The sequence below is a fragment of the Neophocaena asiaeorientalis genome, unplaced genomic scaffold (genome assembly GCF_003031525.2).
Source record: "Neophocaena asiaeorientalis asiaeorientalis breed wild unplaced genomic scaffold, Neophocaena_asiaeorientalis_V1.1 scaffold11, whole genome shotgun sequence".
Lineage (NCBI taxonomy): Eukaryota > Metazoa > Chordata > Mammalia > Artiodactyla > Phocoenidae > Neophocaena > Neophocaena asiaeorientalis.
The window spans coordinates 2,481,697-2,495,522 of record NW_020173124.1 but is presented as its reverse complement, the minus strand read 5'-3'; the positions used below and the strand labels follow the sequence as shown (position 1 = coordinate 2,495,522).

The following is a 13,826-nucleotide window of genomic DNA, read 5'->3' as shown; positions in this document are numbered from 1 at the left end:
TATAAAAATAGTCACAATTAATATAGGACTCCAGGGCCTGCATTTTAAAATCATTTGTGATACGAGTCATCAGATACTTAAGCATATAAATACTATATCATATCATAAGGCAATTAATATTTATAACCTTCTTGAGGTTGAGTATAAAATCAATTTATTCTTGTTATTAGTTGTATTACCTTTGCAAACTTAAATCATCTGGAGACCTGTACTTAATGACCTTGTTCTTATTTAAAATTAAATAAAATGAACAAAAATGTTGTTTTTTTTAGATTTTAAAACAAAGGTGAAAAGAAAGCTCCAAAAAAAGTGATTAATACCATAATGTATTTTTCTTGCAGTAAGCTCTCTAAGGAGAAATGGCATAAAAATAACCTATATAATTTTTGAAAATTTTAAAATAATTTTCTAAAGAAATTGTTACTTTCAGATTTCAATAAGAATGTTATTAGCCAGATATAAAATACAGTATATAGAGGAAAAATCATATGTATGTGTGTGTGCTTATTAGATTAAAAAAATACAAAATATCTAAAGAAAAATATAAAATTTGAGAAAGAGAAATACAATATTCCTGCTAATCAATTCTTCCTAAATAAATTGCTAGTTTTAATACTGCCAAAATTAAAAATCCCAAGTATGTTGTTTTTGGATTAGGCAAAATGTTGTTAAGTTTACATAGAATATATGAGTGAAAATAATAACTTTTGAAATAGAAGAGTATAAAGGTGAATATGCTCTTTATTATATAGCATATTACAAAATGCGTTAAATGAATGAGCACAATACTATTAAAAGAAGCATCAGGGAGACAAATGGAACATGGCAGAAAATATAAAAAGCAGTCCTCAGATCATACAACAATTTAATAAGTGATAATTGTAACATTCCAAAAAATGCAGAGATGAAGAAAATATGTTCCTATATTTATATGATTCTTAAAAGAAAATTTTCTAACTATGAAAACCAAAGAAAATATAAAGGAACATATCTATATATTCAGACACATTGCAAATTCTGTATTACAAAGAAAAACCAAAAGAAAAACCAATGATGGGGAGAAGGAAGCTGTTTGCCACATTTAAAAGAGTTTTCACCAAGAGTTTTTTCATCAGAGAAAGGGCAGTGCCCCCAAAACCACACAGCCACGAAGAATGGACAAGGCATTTATAAAAGGAGAAATGCATATGCCCCATGAATTCTGGGGGGGAAAAAAAGCCTCAATCTCAGTAATAATTAAAAATATGAAAAAACAAGAAGATCAGACCATGCTTCACATATCAAATTGGCAAAGTCATTTAAAATTTATATGTCTATCTGCATCAAGGATTTAGTAAAAAGGAAATAAGCTCTTTGTCTAATAATGAATATATAAGTAATAAAGCCTTTATGGTGTACAGTTTGAAAATATAAATTAAATATTGTATAGTTTTCTGTCCCAGTACTTTTACTTGTTCCAGTTTATCTAAAGGACTATTCGGATTACACTATTTGTAGTACACTAAGATGTGTGTGCTAGGACAATGAACACAATACTATTTACAGTGTCACAGCAACCCCAATATCTTGTAACAGAGAAACAATAAAATAAATTATACAACTTTTATATGATGGAATATTATGTAGCCATTATAAAAATCATATTTGAAAGAATGTATATTCAAAAAGAATAAAATGGAGATAACAATATTTAAACTGTTTCCAATTTTAGGATAAAATATATTGCATGCATTTATATGTAATTATGGCCAAAATGTTAAAATTTTTAATTTTTTCTTTATTCACATCCAAGTCAAACTTAGATGAAATGGAGAAACACCAAATGTACTTTCATTAGTACTAAGATTTTACAGTTATAATAATTGAAAAAGAGGTAGTAAATTGTCACTACTTTCAAATTATACAATTTTGTAGCTGGTATGAACAAAAAGATAATTTAGTATGGTAATCTGGTACAAAATTAATATGAGAACTAAATATCTGAAGTTTCCAATTTCAACAAGCTGATATAATAATAAGAAATATTCCAGACCTACATAAAAAAGTTTAAATACTTCTGAATCTGAACAACAAGAGCAAAAAGACTTGAATAATTTCAGCATCAGGAAAAACAACAGGACTTCCCTGGTGGTGCATTGGTTAAAAATCTGCCTGCCAATGCAGGAGACATGGGTTTGAGCTCTGGTCCAGGAAGATCCCACGTGCTGTGGAGCAACTAAGCCCATGTGCTACAACTGTTGAGCCTGTGAGCCACAACTACTGAAGCCTGTGCGCCTAGAACCCGTGCTCCACAACAAGATAAGCCACTGCAATGAGAAGCCCATGCACCGCAACGAAGAGTAGCCCCCCATCGCCCCCCAACTAGAGAAAGCCTTGTGCGCAGCAAAGAAGACCCAACGCAGCCAAAAGTAAACAAATAAATAAATAAATAAATTTATTAAAAAAGAAAAAGTCAATTCTCCTCAAATTGATGTATAAATTTATATAACCCCAGTAAAATATACAGATTTTATTTTCATTTGGTACTTGCAAGCTGATTCTAATGCCATATGGAAAAACAAATAATATTTAAAAATCCCTAAAAAATAACAGCTATGACATTGACATAACAGCTACAACATAACAGCTATGACATAACAGCTATGACATAACAGCTATGACAAAATATTACTATATTATAAAAATTCAAAATGAAAACAATGTGGAACTGTGTTAACAAATCAATTAATATACCATTCATCATATTAATAAAGCTGAAGAGAAAGTTATAGAATCATCTCCATAGACCAATGAGTCATAAGAGAAAGTTCTATCAAGTGATATTTGCAACTTATGTCACAAGAGGTTAATCTTTGTAGTATAAAAATATCTAGAGATAGGGCTTCCCTGGTGGCTCAGTGGTTGAGAGTCCGCCTGCCGATGCAGGGGACGCGGGTTCGTGCCCCGTTCTGGGAAGATCCCACATGCCGCGGAGCGGCTGGGCCCGTGAGCCATGGTCACTGAGCTTGTGCGTCCGGAGCCTGTGCTCTGCAACGGGAGAGGCCACAACAGTGAGAGGCCTGCGTACAGCAAAAAAAAAAAAAAAAAAACTCTCCACTTAACTAATGATAAGAAAAATACAAATGAAAGCTACATTGAGATACATTTGCTGTCCTCTTAGATTAGAAAAAATTCCAAAGTTTTATTAAGGACTCTTTTAGTATTAACATGTTTTATAAGTAACGCTCATGTATTATTGTGGGAATATGTATTATTGATGCACCCCTCTAGAAAACAAATGAGTAACAGCTATAAAATTTACAAATACATGTATTCTTTGACCTGGCAAATTCAATTCTGGGAGTTTTTTCTTCAGTAGAACTTGTACAAGTATGAAGTGAATTATGTATAAATATAGCCATTGCCTCCCTTTTAGTAATAGTCCAAGATTGAAAATAACCTAAACTTCCTTCAATAAAAGACTAGTTTTATAAATTATGCTAAATTTATATTATAAAATATCACATAGTCATTATTTCAAAAGTGAATGAGAATGAGTTCTGGGTCCTGAAAGGGAATGATTTCAAGAGATAAGAAACCAAAAAATAAAGATATACAATAGAACATGTAGTATCTTTTATGAACTTGATAATTATCTTACTTATCTTCATTTTTCTCCCCCAACTAGAATGTAAGCTCATGAGATCAGGGACTTGTCTCCTAGTGTTTGTAGAAGAGTGTTTGTAATGTGGATGTGTGACGAATGGTAAAAGATTATTAGGAGAAGCATGAGTTCGGGCAACTGACTAGTGTGGTGATGGTCAGGGGAGGCTTTGACGAGGAAGCTGAGCAGAAGAATGAGTATATTTCAGCAAAAGAGGAAGGAAAAAGTGTTCCAGATAGTCAAATAGCATATTCAAAGGCCCAGCACATATGAAGATTATGAGGGCAAATTTCACACCACCTCCCTTTTCAACTTTTATATTTTTGTGTGTGTTATACTGTTTGAATTTAAATGAATTTTGATTTTTTTATTGAGTTTACTAAATTTCTAGGTGTAGACTTAATATTCAACTTCAGAATTGTTTTCAAATGATTTTTCCAGAATAAAGCTCTAAAACTTATTAGAAAACTGATGATCCAGTTTGGGTTCTGCTCCTGCTATGTATGATATTTTTAGTCACATATTAATTGCCAGTTTCTCTTGACTTGAAAAATCTATGGCTTCAGGGACAACTACTGACATAATATTATTTGGAAAAAAATGTTTGGGGTGGTAAAAAAAAACTTTGAAAGTATTAATTAAAAATTTTCTCATCATTTGCAAATAATTTTCTAAAACTTTCTTCTCCACAATGAATCAATAAATTTTATTGCTTCAGGGTCATTTGTTAAGTGGAGAGCACCAAAAGATGTATACTCCTTTTAGCTTTGAGTTCAAAACAAGCTATTGAAACTTATAGCAGAGTCAGTAGTCTTTAAACGCCAAGGCTTTTGACTTGCAGTAGATAGACATTTTGGAATTCTAATTATCAACTGTCTCATATAATAGCCTAGCATAAAGTTTATGCTGTAAGCAGCAAAAAGAAAAGAATAATAAATCTAACCCATGAATCAAATGACCTTGTGAGTGCTGAGGAATGGGAAGCTTCAGAAAGGAAAATAGAAAGACTGGATTCATATTCCTAATACAGAGCTGGGCTGCACTCCCTACCCCCAGTTAAGTTCTAGGGGATGGGAGTTGGGATGTTTGAGAGGTCAGTGGGAATTCCAGATATGTTTGGGAGGATCTAATGATACGAAATTCCTGAGCCATGTTCCCTCAGTCCTACGTGGCAATCCAAAGGGTTTGTAAGAATCCCTCCATGCCAGGTTGGTGCCATAATCTTCATACAAAAAAGGTTAGCAGAAGGGCCTGTGATAGCACCTCCATTTATAATCTAGGATCATACTAACCCAAGAGACCCAAGAGAGTATCCTGAAATTCCTGTTTCCCCAGAGAAGGAAATCGAAGTGACTGAGAAAGTCAGCATCCCCATTGGAGCTTGAGATAAAGGGCATAGGGTCATGGTAGCTCCACAGACATCTTGGAGGATGTAGCAGTAATGGGAGCAGATGACCAAGGGAGTGCCAGGTACATTTTAATGGATTCCAGGAGATGGCTGTAGACAAGATGCCTCTCCTTTATCTATGTCTGGGCACTCTGTACGTCACCCATCGTGCAACCTTAGATGCCATCCTAAGGAGAGAAAGACAAGAAAAGAACTCTGAACTGACAGAGCTTAAATTCTGAATTTACTGAGAAAAGTCACTAAGTATACCTCAAAGTTATAAGACTGAATTTCCTGAATCAAATGAGTTGATAGATGAAAATAAAGAAAATAAAATTATTTGTCCACCTAAGTTTATGGTCTGGTGACATTTACATATGTAACTTACTAAAAAATTATTAAATTTCTGATGACAACTGAAATCAATTATAAAATGAAAAGTATGTTTATCAAAGTTCTCATATGTTTTTGTATTAAATATCCAGAATCAGAACCTTTCTTTAGTTAATCTGAACACATAACTGAGCTATATGGATGAGTTAAATTGAGTGGGAAAACAAATCAGTGTACAATGTAATTGTTTATTTGAGGTACTTATATTTATCATGGTGTATATTTATTGAAAACCCATTCTTTCAGCAGGCATAGAACTGTGCTAGGTACTGAGGGGAACTCAGTATCACCTTTTCTATTGAGGCTAAGATTATGTTTGCTTAAAGAAAGGAGTTCTAGCCTGAATGAGTTAGATTCATTCACTATCATTTAATACAGAGGCATTGACTATTTTTTTATGTTATTTCTATCTTTTGAAAGAGAAGAAAAATACTACAGTTTGTTAAAGAGATGATTTCTTCTATAGTTACAAATCAAAAAAATAATGTATGAGCCCTTTTGCACGTAATGCTTTCTTTGGAAACGGATTCAAAATTTTCCTCTTGGCATTTTCTTTTTTAAAAATCTGAGGCAAATACAGTGGCTATGAGACAGGGTAATGGAAAACTGGGATTTTTTTTTCCATTTTTTTTCAACAGGTTTAAAATAAAAATTGGGAGAGTACTTCAATACTTTTTTTCTTATTTAGCAACTTTTCCTTCATTTTTGTGTATTCATTAAAAAGACTAGGTATTTATCATTTCTGTTTGTGGAGTGCTATTAAAAATTCAGGAGTATGAGTTATGATTGCTGGGCATATCTGACAGAAACATCAAAGGCCTAGATACATGGTATCCAAAGATACCATCAAAGACCTAGATATGAATGTGGTATCATAGAAAGAAATTATAGTTCATGCTTAAAAGTACTGATGGCACGTTCATAGCCCAAATATAAAAGGAACAAGTAAATACACGGAGGGAAAAAGTTTTCTTCTTTAGAGGAAAAAATACTTGGACCTGAGTCTATAACTGAGGTCAAGGCATCATTTTATGCTTTATTTACTGAGTCCATAAAAGTACTTTAACTTTTTATCTGAAAAAGTACAAATATGATATTGTAATTTTTTCTGAGTTGCCTCATTATTTGATGATAATATGCTTCTTTTGAATTTATTCACTAAAGAGATTATATTTTTCTATCCAATGGCTTAGTACAAAAGATACTGGGAGACTAACCTCTGGGCCAGCCGCATTGGAGATTCTAATTGTTTGCCATCCATCACCCCTAGCCACCACATCTATGTCACTTCTGGATGGAAATTATATAATCCTATAGAACATTTCGGAGTGATCTATCAAATCAAATTGCTTGTTCTTATGCTAACAGGAAATCGTATTCAAAAGGCATGGTTGGGCAAAGCTTTTGCATAGTGAACTGCTAAGGGAAATAAAGGACAGAAACAATGATATGTTTGCTGGAAAATGGGCAAGATCGTTTCACATCATCTTACTTATTAATCTTTGCAACAACATTCTGAGGTTGGTATTGTTTCCATCATTTTATATTTGAGAAAAGTAAGACTTACAGAGTTTGAGTGATCATCTAAAGGAATGTAGCTAGTTAAGCCCACATCCTACCCAGTAAGTGAGCAGAAACACTGACCCACAGTGAGAAGCTGTGGTTGATATAGCGTCATCAGAAGGAAGTTGAAGGAGGGGGTTCAAAGCAAGTATCTTAACAAACCAATAAGCAAATAGAAGCTGAGATGGTCAGTCCCTGGAAGCTGAGTAGAAGAGCAGATGCTAAAAGTAGACTCAGGTAAAATAAAATAGTTTAATGGAAATTAGTGTGAAGTTAGAGTAAAGTTGATGCTTGTTATAAGGGACTCTATTTCTATCATTTATGTGACTAATTAAATTACCTTTCTTTTATCAAGCTTATTAGAGTTTTCCTATATTTCACTCCATAATTCTTCAAAAATAGTTGAGACACCTTGATAGAAGCAAGAGATAGAAATAGTACAGTGAGCTGTACTAGAAATTGTTCCTTCCCACAAAGAGCTTAAAGTCTGTTGGGTGTGGGTGTGACTCAGGGTAGAAACTAATTAAACAAATATTAATTCAACAAAGGGTGGGTGGGTAGCCCCCCATCTCTGACTCCTGGTGTTCATGCCTTTATGTGGCTCACAATTAAGAATTGTGGGTGGGACCTGTGTCTCTTCCTCAAGAAGAATGGATTCAGGTGACATAGCAAAGTAGAAATAATTGAGAGAGGGAAAATGGACTCAAACCTAGATGTCTGATGTTAAACAAGAGCTAAGGAAGACAGAGTTGCTGACAGATTCTGTTAGGAGTGAGACATTGAGTGGATTGAAACCCTGAAAGAAATGAAATTAGAGACTCAAAAGGTAAGAAGTTTCAGTTTCATCAACGTGAATATTGAACTCATTAAGAGAAGGAAAGTAGAGTAGGAGAAACAGAAGAAAGAAAACACGGCTCTTCATAGAGGCTATTTATACCATAATTCCCTAACGATTAGTAGTAAATTGGGTGAGAGTGCTCCAGAGCAGGAGGATAATATATATGGCAGTAAAGTCTAATATCTAGATGTGACAGTGACATCACTGAACTCTGTTACCAAAGCAATTACTTGAAAATTTTCATCAAAACAACTCAACAAATCATAGTACAAACACTCTTACAGTTATGAAAAAAGAGGATGGAGGAACTATTCCATGTTGTATGTGCTTCAAAGTCCTGAAGCCAGTAGTGGTTAATTGTCCCAAACTGTCACTGATTTTCATGTGATGCTTTTCTTCCTCTATGTCTTTATTCTGATATAAAAGATTAATAATTACCATATTCTTTTAATCATTTGTGGTATCTATAATCTTAATGAGATTCTAAATATTATTTCTTCTGGAAATAATTACAACTTTCTAAAATTAATTGCTCTATACCTTCACTTGATATGATAAAAATTAATAATTTAAATGGGGTGTTACAACAAGAGAATGACATTTTTATCTTATTAAAATTTATTTTTACCCATAATTCCTTGTAAAGTAAAAGGATCTTAGAATCTCTTCTTTAACTTCTGACATTTTTCAGGTTATCCTGAATATTTTCATGATAAATAACATCAATGATATATGTTAATATAAGAGCCCATACTAATATAACTTTTACCATAACTAAATTAAAATTTTGAAAATCATTGTTAATTTAAATAAGAAAAGGAAAAAGAATTCTGTTTATTAAAATAGTATGTTCGAAAGATGAAGTCTTTTCCCCGTATTATTTTCCAATGCTGGAAAGTGAACAACATGAAACCAGGTGACTGACTCCTCAAACATCAAGCAAAGATCTTGTAAAAATACTCAAAAGAATTTGATTTGATTTTGTGGGCTCGTCCTGATTTAGGTTCTTGTAGTTGTTTTATTAGTTTTGAGAGCAACAAAAACAAATGTTAATTGAGATTTCATTATGAATCAGACATTGTTCTAAACAATCAATCTTCAAAAGAATCCTGTGATGTAGATACTATTATCATCCTCATTAAACAGATGAGAAAATTGAGGTTCCAAGATGCTGGATAAATAGTCAAAGATAGGGGAATTCTCTGGCAGTCCAGCGGTTAAGACTCTGCTTCGACTGTCAGGGGCGTGTGTTCCATCCCTGGTCAGGGAACTAAGATCCCACATACGTCACGTTGGTGGCCAAAAAAATTAATTAAAAAAAAAAATTAGTTGAAGATAATACAGTTATTAGTCCTTGAAGCCCAAATACAGGTCTAGACCATCATGACCAAGTATATTCACAAACACATGCAAAATCGCCTGGGCAGTCTTTTTTTTTTTTTTTTTTTTAATTCATCAAAGAGTCTAAAAAAACCCCAATATTCCTTAGATTACTTAAATACTGTGCTTAAGGTTCTGACCTGGCAAAATGCCAGGCTAGATGACAGCCACATTTTTTTATACACAATGTTTTTCCTTCCTCAAAAAAAAAGGTTTTTTGACTCTGTCCTTTCATAATCACTGTAGTCAGTTTCTTTTCTTCAAAATGCATGGACCTAGGTATCTAATTTAATGAATCTGAGTATGTGTATCGATCATATATTACACCTTGAAGTCTTGACAGATGGAATGGGGGCTGTTTAAAGTCAAATAAAGAAATGATTATTTCAAAGAATATTTATTAAAACTCAAAATACATTTCTAAGAACCTAGGGGAAAATTAAATTCATTTTAAGACTCCACCACTTGGAATGCAGGAAAGGGAAAATCAAAATACAAAAGAAATGTAATATAAATGAAATCATGGCATGAATTCTAAAGACAAATATTCTAAAGCTAATGCAGTAAAATTAAAAACCATTAAATTAGCTTATAAGTAGCTATTATCACAAGCTCATAAATCATATCTACAAATTGAATATGAACAATAACAATTAAGACGCAATCTCATCATACTAGGATAGAAATTTGAATCTTTTGCCATCAAAAATTAAAAATCAAGCAGTGAGTAAATTTACTTAAAATGAGGATGTTAACAGAATTTTGAGAGAAGGTGTTGGGAGAGATCCAATAAATAATAAAAAGTAAAGATTTTAATATGCTTTTTTTCTTTGAACATCATAAATTTCCTAAAAGGAGTTTCAAATAAGTATTATCAAATGGAAAGCATCACTTACAATAAAGGCATCTTTGAGCCATGATATTCAGATTCAGTAAGAGGAAGCCACTAGGGATCCAATCAATATGATTTTGGATGCTAAGAGTTATGAAATGAAATATCAAAATGCTCCTTGATCTCCTTAGCAAGCCTTTAATGACAGAATCTCCAGTATGAATCCCTAAATATTTCATGCACTGAATTAATTTAACTTATTCTGCAAACCCCTTACCTCTCCTCACCCCATACCTCACCAAAACTAAACAAAACAGCTTATCCCGGTTTTCTTAGCTTATGTTAAAAGTGCAATTATTCATTGGAGCAAAATCCCACATATAAAGAAATAGATCACAATCTTTTCTAAGGAAGTACATTTGCATTAAAAACTGCTTTCATGATGTCCTTTAATTTGGCAATTTATCACCACACATTTAATAATTTAAGTCTGTGCTTAAGAATATAAACCTGACTGGGAGTAAGTTTCTTTTTTTTTTTTCTTTTCCTTTTCCTCTTCTTTTCCCTCTTCCTCTTTCCTTTCTTCTTCCCTCCCCTCCCCACCCCTCTTCTCTTATTTCTCTCTCTCTCTCTCTCTCTCTCTCTCTCTCTCAGGCACAACTTAGAACTAAATACAATTGTCTACTGCTTTCATGGTTTCAGAAAATGTGTTGAATCAACAAAACTGTTATAGCATTACAAAAAAAATGGAACATTTGGGGTACAGCATAATTGTTTATTTTTAAACAAAATCTGTAATAGCAATTGTGAATAAGTTTGTCTGTTATCTCATATCCTAATATCCTCCATAACCGAACCTCAAGTGAAAGTATATTACTTAAAATCCTCATCAAATAATCAGGTTTCACAGAATCAAAAGTTCCACAAAGGTTGTTTTATTGAGGATGTAATGAGAAATTTATTCATTCAAATAGCTTTTATATAGTCTTAATTTTCATAATAAAAAATTTGGTAGCTGAAATTAGGAAATGTGAACATGGTACTCTTTCATACTTGAGAAAATGAAAAAGATGAGAAAGTTACAGTAAAGTTTGTTATAAATTTGTCTGAACTTACTGGGCATTACTGTATCCACCTATTACAAAAAAACAGAAGGGAAGAGGGTCATCAAACTCATTAATATAACCGATGATGCACAGATTTCCATTAAATTGGTTTTAATTTCTGAGTTATCCCTATCAGCAGTTTACCTTATTCCAAAGCTTCATGTTTATTACTGAAGAATCAGAGAGTTTGAAAACTGGAAGGGAATCTTAAAGATGCCCCGGCCTAATTATTTATTTTTCCCATAATCAAACCAATACCTGGAGAGGTGATGAGACTTGAATTTGCAGTCTTGTTCCATATGAGCAGTCAATGGCACCCCTTTGTTTTTAAGATAAAAATCAAAACTCCTTAACTTGAAACACAAGGACCTCGATGATCCTGCCTGGAACACCCCACCACTGCCTGTTCCCTTTCAGTCTGACTAAGAGTTAGGAGGCTTTCTCCAACGTGTCTCTTCCTTTTTCCCTGTCACACAGAATGATAAATCCCAAGAAAACAGGCTTATTCTTGTCTGTATCCCCAGGGTTTGCATACTGCTTTGTCTGTAGTAGATGCTCAAGAAGTATTTTTTAGTTGATAGTTGAAATAACTGTATGACATTTGAGTATTTTAGTATCATTTGGACAGACATCAGTCTGATTCTCCCCTCATTCTTGTCCCTTTAGCCAAACTTTTCTCTATGTCCTCTAATTTCCTGATAACTTTTAACTCTGTCCTGCTTTCTTTATCCCTCTTGCCATTACTATATTTTAGATAATGAGTGGCTCACTTCTGTGTGATTGCAAACATCCCTTAACTGACATCCACATTTCTGTTTCTGACCTCCTTCAGAGTGCTGCCACCTATCTTTTGTAATAGATCTAGAAGCCTACAGCTTCTCATCACCTCCTTTGCTGCTGCCCTGCTTTGAATTGTTGTCACCTCTTGTCTGCATTCCTTAATGGTTCCCCAGCAGGTCTCCCAAAGTCTACCCTTACCCTCCTACAACCTATTCCCAAGAAAGCCACCAGAATGATCATTTTAAATTTGCTGTCATGTCACTTTTCAGCAAAATGGGCAATGTATCCCAAGTCTTTATATTGCCTTACAAGGGCCTGCATTTTATGGACCACTTTGTCTCACTCATCTCCAGCTTATTCATTCTATTCCAGCCATGCTGGCTTTCTCAACACACTCTTGTCTTTGAGCTTTTGATAAAATACTCCCACTGCCTGGAGCCCTCTTCACCAAATAATTATTTGGTCCAGTCTCCACCTCATTCACCTCTTCATCCACATCATATTTTCCCAATGGTGAGCTTTCCTGAATGCCTTTTTAATACTGTGCAATGCCAAGGATTCCACAGAGTATTCTTTTTCTTTTTTTCTTTTGTCTGCGTTGGGTCTTCATTTCCGTGCGTGGGCTTTCTCTAGTTGCATTGAGTGGGGGTTACTCTTTGTTACGGTACACGGGCTTCTCATCGTGGTGGCCTCTCCTGTTGTGGAGCACGGGCTCTAGGCATGCGGGCTTCAGTAGTTGTGGCACGTGGGCTCAGTAGTTGTGGCTTGCGGGCTCTAGAGCGCAGGCTCAGTAGTTGTGGCTCATGGACTAAGTTGCTGTGCGGCATGTGGGATCTTCCCGGACCAGGGCGAAAACCCGTGTCCCCTGCATTGGCAGGCAGATTCTTAACCACTGCGCCACCAGGGAAGCCCCACAGAGTATTCTTATACCTCCTTTTAATGTCCTGTTTTTCCAATTGTCTATAGGACTTATCAACTTCAAACATATCATACAATTTGCTCTTTATTATGTGTATAATCTATCTTTCTTTACTGGAAGGTAAGCTCTATAAGGGGAGGAATCTTTGCTTTATTTGTCCATATATCCCAGACACTTAAAAAAACAATGCCTGGAATATAGTAGATGCTCTATAAATATTTCTTTAATGAATGTAAATGTGGTACAAGGACATTATGCAGCTGTGCCTTAAAAGATTATAAGTCAAAATTCTTCCACAATGTTCAGTGACAATATTAACTTCTTTTCATGAACAATTGTATACTTTTTTCCTCTTTCTTTTTGGTTAGTCCAAGCTCTATTCATCTATAATCAGCCAAGGTGTTTTTTCAAGCCTCCACTGACAGTCTTTTCTAAGCAAGCCATCCAATAGGATGACCAAATGCAAACAAGCGTGAGTTTGAGCATACTAAAACACTGCCTTCAGGGAAGTAATATCAGTTGGGTAGGATATGGGCATGGTTGCATGGGTACATAAGTATCCCAGAAAGTTTTTAGGCCATTTCTCACAATGAGGCATTAATATTGCTTAACTACCATGCAGAGTAGGCTTGGGAAACAGGAACACAATTGTTAAAGTTCAAGTTGATATTGAAATTCAAAAATAACAGTAGTTCAGGCACATATAGGAAAAGGTGGAGCTACAGCATAGGAATAAGGATCAGAGAAAACAGATATAAACTATAACAAAAGGCAAAAAAACAAAAACAAAAGCTCAACTAAAAATGAGAGAAGGAGCAAGGAAAACCTAAATCCAGGCAGTTGGTGAACAGCATATTTGAAGGAAAAGTAAACTTACGGCCAAGTGATAGAAGCAGATTCAAAGGTGCTAGTGACAACAAAAATCTTGACAAAACAGGATGTTTCAGCCTGTGAATTGTACATTCATCCCTTGATGTCAGCAACC

The 13,826-nt window shown here is 34.2% G+C and overlaps 1 protein-coding gene across 1 annotated transcript in view; it reads right to left on the bottom strand.

The window, feature by feature from the left end:
• KYNU (kynureninase) overlaps window positions 1–13,826 on the bottom strand; it is a 93,096-nt gene that overhangs the window by 10,266 nt on the left and 69,004 nt on the right. The window lies entirely within an intron of this gene.